This window comes from Leucopleurus acutus, assembly GCF_964270905.1.
Source record: "Leucopleurus acutus genome assembly, chromosome: 1".
Taxonomy (NCBI): Eukaryota; Metazoa; Chordata; class Mammalia; order Artiodactyla; family Delphinidae; genus Leucopleurus; species Leucopleurus acutus.
In genome coordinates this window covers 49,949,662-49,956,440 of record NC_139142.1, presented here as the reverse complement: position 1 = coordinate 49,956,440, position 6,779 = coordinate 49,949,662, and the positions used below count along the sequence as shown (strand labels likewise).

The 6,779-nt window shown below is 45.1% G+C and overlaps 1 pseudogene across 1 annotated transcript; it reads left to right on the top strand.

Moving 5' to 3' along the window:
* Positions 1-4,928: 4,928 nt before the first annotated feature.
* LOC309958512 (cathepsin Z-like) lies at positions 4,929-5,963 on the top strand (annotated as a pseudogene). Its single transcript has 2 exons — positions 4,929-5,722; positions 5,896-5,963. The product of its transcript is annotated as a cathepsin Z-like (transcript).
* Positions 5,964-6,779: the final 816 nt, after the last annotated feature.

The window sequence follows — 6,779 nt, the reverse complement described above, 5'->3', positions numbered from 1 at the left end:
ATGCTATCAGCTGCCAGATAGAAGGGTTAATTGTCTTTGTATTTGGTGTCACTATCTTCTCTGATTCCTTAAAGTTTCATAAGTGATGCAACCTCATCTCTAAGCTATTCTGGTATGAATAATGTCACTCCCTCCTTTACCCCTCTAACTTTTTAGAGTAAGGAATGAGGAGTGTTTCTTGTCTACATTCTGTAAATCAAGTCAGCAATTCTAGCTCTAATTAATATGGGACTTCTACTCCAGCTGGAAACAAATATTTGTGTAACAAATGAAAGAGCATGTAATCCACAATCAAGCTTCTTACTGAGCCCCTTGTCCCAGCTGCTTCTCTGAATAGAGTCCACTTATTATTAGAGTCTCCAATCTTGTGTGGCAAGGCAGCTTAGGTGAGGTATCTCTGTTGGTGTGTGAGCCTAGTAATTTACTGATACATTTAAAACAAGCATATGCTAAAATCTTTTATTCATTATAGATGCTGATTCCAAGAAGCAAAGAATCCACATTTTGGGAATTTACAGGTCTAATTCATCCCACACATATGAAAGCTGGATTCTGGTAAAATTGATGAATCACTAGATGAGGGAAGGTCAGGTCTTCTTAAACGCATAACCATGATTGACTTTGAGTCACAGAAACTCTGATGCAAATGGGCTTAAACAATAGGGGGATTTATTGTTCCATTTAAAAGGCCAGAGATGGGTTGGTTCTAGAATTGGTTAATCCAGTGGCTCGGTGACATCATGGTAGACCTAGGTTCTATCCAACTTTCCTCTCTGCCACCCTCTAGGCATCGGCTCCTCCTTTATGGTCCCAAGACAGCTGAAGCACTTCTAAGCACTGAATCCCAGCAGGATTTCCAGAGTCAGAGGGAAGGAATGGTTACTTCTTGCCTGTCACTCCTTATTAGTAAGAGAATTTCTCCCAGAACTATGCCCCCACCCAGCCGATTTTTTCTCATGTCTCACTGGCTAGAATTGAATCGAGAACACCGCCTCAGGGCTTGACCACGGTGCCCTTTCCATGGCACCTGGCCATGGGGACCAAATTTGGGTTTTCCCAAGAGAGGAAGGGATAGGTTAAGTCGGTTGACCAGCAGTGTATATCATGCCAGCTTATCCCCCATGAGCTAATAAATGGCTTGTAAATATGTTTTCTGGAATGTAGTTAGAAGTAAATATATGATGTTAATAATACTCTATTAACGCTTTTTTTTTTAGCCTCAATTTTAGTTCCCCAACCAGGGATTGAACCTGGGCCCCCAGCAGTGAGAGCACGGAGTCCTAACCAGTGGACTGCCAGGGAATTCCCTACGCTATTAACTGCTAAATGTTTCATTTGAACTTTCATCAGCTTTTGGAAGGCAAAAAATAATTTTTAGCGAGCACCTTTAAGGATCGAATCCAGATCATTTTCACTTATTTCAGAGATGTGTTAGGAGTCAGGGAGATGTCATACGATGTGGCGGCTCCTACTTCTTGAGAGTCATCCTGAATTCTAAGATGTCTTCCCCAGCTCCTCGTCAGACTCATCCAGTCATTGTCTCCACATCTTGGTCCTTTGCTCTTTGCTATGCCCTGTACACACCTGCTCCTCTCGAGAGGGCATCTACTTATGTGATGCTCCTATCACAACCGTGTGAATCATGCCCAACATTACACTTTGGTTCTTTCTTCCAGGTGCTAACCTCACATTTCCATAGGACTGGTGGATATTTCCAGTTGTATATATTGCTAGTAACTCAAACTCAACACACTTAATATCATCATACCTTCCCTCATCATCTGCAATTTTATTCCTATCATTTAATGAAGGCCAACCAACTCAAATTCCAAATTCTTTGTGAAGAACTTTCTGATTGTCATCTGTCCAATGAAACAGTATGTATCAAGTGCCTATCGTAGGCATATGTTCCTGTGCAGTGATATAGCAGATAATGAGTGACCAATCGTCTCAGCTAGAGCTGATCTCTTATCTCTGATCTTCTAAAACTTTCATTGTCTATATAATAAAGATACAGTGATAACAAAGGTGTACCTTGGAGAGAATTTGGACAGGGTGCTGTTCTAAGTGCTTAAAACGTAATAACTCTTTTAACCTTCGCAACAACCCTGTGAGGTGGCACTGTTTGCCCTACCATTTTTACAGAGGACGAAACTAAGACAGAGAGGTTAAGAAACTCACTCAGGTTTACAAAGCTAGTAAGTGATGAGTTTGCTTCCTTGAAAGCCAGGAAAGTAAAATTAGAATAAATTCTATTTTGAGTAAAAATAAAATATTGAAACTGAACGTGATTTTTAATACACCTACTTTTTCATTTTCAATATTTCCTCAACCCCATCAATGTCCCAGAAAAAAAATAACAGTAAAAAAATACAATGAGGGCTTCCCTGGTGGCGCAGTGGTTGAGAGTCCGCCTGCCAATGCAGGGGACGCGGGTTCGTGCCCCTGTCCGGGACGATCCCACATGCCGTGGAGTGGCTGGACCCGTGAGCCATGGCCGCTGGGCCTGCGCTTTCGCAGCCTGTGCTCCGCAGTGGGAGAGGCCACAGCAGTGAGAGGCCCGCGTACTACAAAAAAAAAAAAATACAATCAAACATCTATGTAGGGACACACATTTTTTTCTTTTGCTTTGGGCTCCACTATGACTTGACACAGGATTGTTGGAGCCTGTCTGTATTTAAACTTTTGCTATTTTGTGCATCATGAGTTTTTTGTATTAATTTTGATTTTTAAAAATATTGCATTAAAATATTATTTATCTTGATCACCAAGTTTTTGGCACCCTTGTAAATTTTGTGCCCAAGGTGAGTGTCTCACTCTAATCCTGGCCTTGAGTGGTAGAGCTGGGATTCAAACTGAGGCGACCTGGTTCCAGGTCTGTACTTTTAACCACTGCACAGCTCATGTCCTAGAATTGTTGATTTTTGTATCTATATCTACATACCACTGTTCATTCCAATTAAACTAAAAATGCCTTGAGGGCATAGACCATTTGTCATACTGCCTTCCTGTATTCCTAAAGCATCTGGCATGATGTTTGTTTGGCACATAGGGTGCCTGATAAAGGTTGGCTGAAAGGGGGTCAAAAGACCCCCTTTTCTAGTGGGCTAAAATTTACCATCACCACCAGCTACTTTTACCACAATTTGCAGTTTTGCTTTCTTTACTGCACTTTCCCTCTTACATATGGTATTTTAATTTTATAAAAATAATTAACTGAATAACCCATTTCATATAAAGATAGTGAACACATGTTAACAAAAACATTATGAAAATAAAATGCTTTCTTCAAACTAGTATTCTCTTTTTAGTGAAACTTTCTGCATTTTTTCAGAAATATATGGCCTTTGGGAAGAACATCTATAAGTTTTAGTTTTGTAAGCAAACAGATGAGTGTAGTAAAGAGAAGGCAGAAAGTTCATTGACATAATTATCAGCTCTTTGGTTACAATGTAGCAGTTTCTGAAGTACAACGGTTCTGTGATTCATGCTTCCCTAGAAACTAGAGCTCTGCTCATTACCTCTTACACCCGGCTGGGGATCCGCTTCACCTGTGGGTGTACCCTTCTCAGTGTAGTAATACCCTTCTCAGTGTAGTAATGACACGCCTGGGTGGTTATATTTTCTCCAGCACTACTTCTGGGAATGACAGGAAGAGATGAGTATTTTCTCTCCTGCCACTGAACTTAGAAATGTGGCTTTTTTTTTTTTGGAAGAGGGAATCAATAATGAACGCAGCGATTTCTTTATTATATAAAAGCCGTTGACTTGTTTTTCTGTACTTTAACATCCTCTGAGCAGGTTTGAGCAGCTTTTGAATTTTATCTTTGCGTATTCTATAGTTACCAAAATTCTATAGTATACTATACTAAGGTGTAGTCTATTCTATACTTTACTATAGTAAATATAGAATTCTATACTTTCTAGTTTATTTACTGATTTTACAAAAGAGCCTTTCCAGAGCAGAGCCGGGCAAATTGTCACTTGCTTGACACTTGGGAATCATACGGATGCTCCCTTATGCTCTGGGGTTCTGCAGGGAATATAATAGTGTACTCAGGCTAACTTGGAAATCATACTGTTATACGATGCGGTATGAAACACTGTGTAATTACCAAAATTCTGCAGCTATTAATATTTGCCTAATTTTATGAGGAAACAAGGTGTGAGGAGAACTGGATAGAATTGTGAGTTTGTGCTAAAGGCAGTTTTACTGAATGTCATCCTCCCCATTAGATCTGTGCCCTGAAAACCTTGCTCTATCTTTGGTGCAGACACAACCTCATGCATTTTAGGGGAAGAAGACATGCTCCTGGAGAGCATATTATTTTCTCGGCATAGCCTTTAGCTACTCCAGGGGCACATCTGTGTTCATCACTTAGACCAGCGTAGACTGTTAACGGATGGCAGCAAACTTAAAGCTTAACCAAGACTCAAGTCCATTGTAACTTCTATTTTAATAAGCTGAGCAGAGAAAACAGTTTAGTAGGTCATCTGAGTGAAACTGGCGAGAGACAGTTTCCAAATACATGAAGGAGAGTAGCAAGAAGAGTTGGTACAAAATGAGAAAAACAGTTACAAAGGGTGGTGGGGCCCAGTGCCTAAGTCCTGGTGTGGATGTTACCTCTCTGAGTTCTCAGGAAAGGCAGGAACCTTTTGAAAATAAGGCAGCCAGAACTCTATCTGAGGTAAGCCAAGCTTAGACCAGGCACAGCAGAAGTCGACGAGCATCCTTTCTACTCCTGCATCGAGGCTGGTTCTATGTACCACGGCAGGGCGCTTGAAATTTAGAGACATGAGGGTTTAGAGTTCACTTCCAGTCTTAGATTTAGATGTCAAATGGCTAAGAAAGTAACAAATGGGGAGTTCTGGAAGGATGTGATTCAAGAAACAAGAACTGGGGGTCCGATCGCACCGGCGCGGGGTCCATGGCGTCGTTCAGGCCGCCGCCGCTGCTCTGCCTGCTCTTGCTGCTGGTGGAGCGGCGCAGGCCGGCTTCCACTTCCGCCCGGGCTGTCAGCCCCTGCGCGGGAAACAGCTCACCCAGTTGGGGCGCAAGACATACCCCGGCCTCGTGAGTACCTGTCCCCATCGGATCTGCCCAAGAGCTGGGACTGGCGCAACGCGGATGGGGTCAACTACGCCAGGGTCACCAGGAGCCAGCACATCCCCCAGGACGGCGGCACCAGCGCCACGGCCGACCGGAGCCCCAACAAGCGCAAGGGGGCGTGGCCTTCAGTGCAGCACGTCATCGACTGCGGCAACGCCGGCTCCTGGGAGGCGGGCGACCACCTGCAGGGGTGGGAGCACGCCCGCCCGCGCCGCATCCCCGACGAGACCCGCAACAACGACCAGGCCAAGGACCAAGAGTGTGACAAGTTTAACCAGTGCGGAACCTGCACCGAATTCAAAGAGCGCCGTGTCATCCAGAACTACACCCTTTGGAAAGTTGGCGACTATGGCTTGGTCTCCAGGAGGGAAAAGGTGATGGTGGAAATCTACACAAACGGTCCCATCAGAGGCGATACGATGGCAACAGAAAAGAGGTCTAACTACACTGGAGGCATCTATGCTGAATACCATGACAAGGCCTACATAAACCACATCATTTCCGTGGCCGGGTGTGGCGTCAGCGATGGGATGGAGTACTGACTTGTCCGGAATTCATGGGGCGAGCAAGGCTGGATGAGGATAGTGACCAGCACCTACAAAGATGGGAAGGGTGGGCTTCCCTGGTGGCGCAGTAGTTGAGAGTCCGCCTGCCGATGCAGGGGACGCGGGTTCGTGCCTCGGTCCGGGAAGATCACACATGCCGCGGAGCGGCTGGGCCCGTGAGCCATGGCCGCTGGGCCTGCGCGTCCGGAGCGTGTGCTCCGCAACGGGAGAGGCCAAAAGATGGGAAGGGTGCCGATTACAACCTTGCTATTGAGGAGAACTGCACATTTGGGAACCCCACCGTTTAAGGCAGACGTCTCCAACGAGCAGTTCTTAAAGAAATGATCTCATGAGCCATAACCAGAGGGGATCCCATCATCATGGGCACTGGGTTGGTACTGCCATGGTTCGAGAGAACTGGGGGTTGATGTTCAAGTATCTGACGCCTGGTAACGGCACTGAGCACGGAGGAGAGACACCCGTCAAAATGCCTCATGGGCTGAAAGAGCGATCCCAGGGGAGAGTCTGAGGGCGGCGACTTAGCACCTGCACAGGACTGCTTCCTGTCATGATGATGGCAGCGAACCATCTACCTGGAGAAGAGTGATCACCAGACAGTGAATGATGTGACCTGTGTTTTCTTCAATAGATGATTTGGCAGCTATGGTTTGTGATGTATTTAAGAGGTAAAACAGTTCAGACTTATCACCAGTTCCTTTGTCACCTTGAAATCAATGGTGGGGTAGTGGGGGGAGATGGCAATTTCAAGATGCCAAGGGATGAATAAAATACACACTTCAAGAAGGAAAGGAAGGAAGGAAGGAAGGAAGAGGGAGGGAGGAGGGGAAGGAGACGGAGAGGGAGGGAGGAGAGAAGGAAGGAAGGGAGGAAGGAAAGAAGATAAGGAAAGAAATGAAAAAGAAAAAAAAAAAAAAGAAACAGGAACTGAGAGCCCATCATGGGGCAAGGTGTTGGCCCCAGGACTGGAGACATGGGCTTGATTAGACACAATGCTGCCCACATGGAGCTGTGGTCTGTCCAGGTTTATGTGTCTTACATTCCAGCCCACTGTAGGTTTCCAAGATTGGATGGGGTTGGATAAAGCACAAGTACACTTTCAGAAC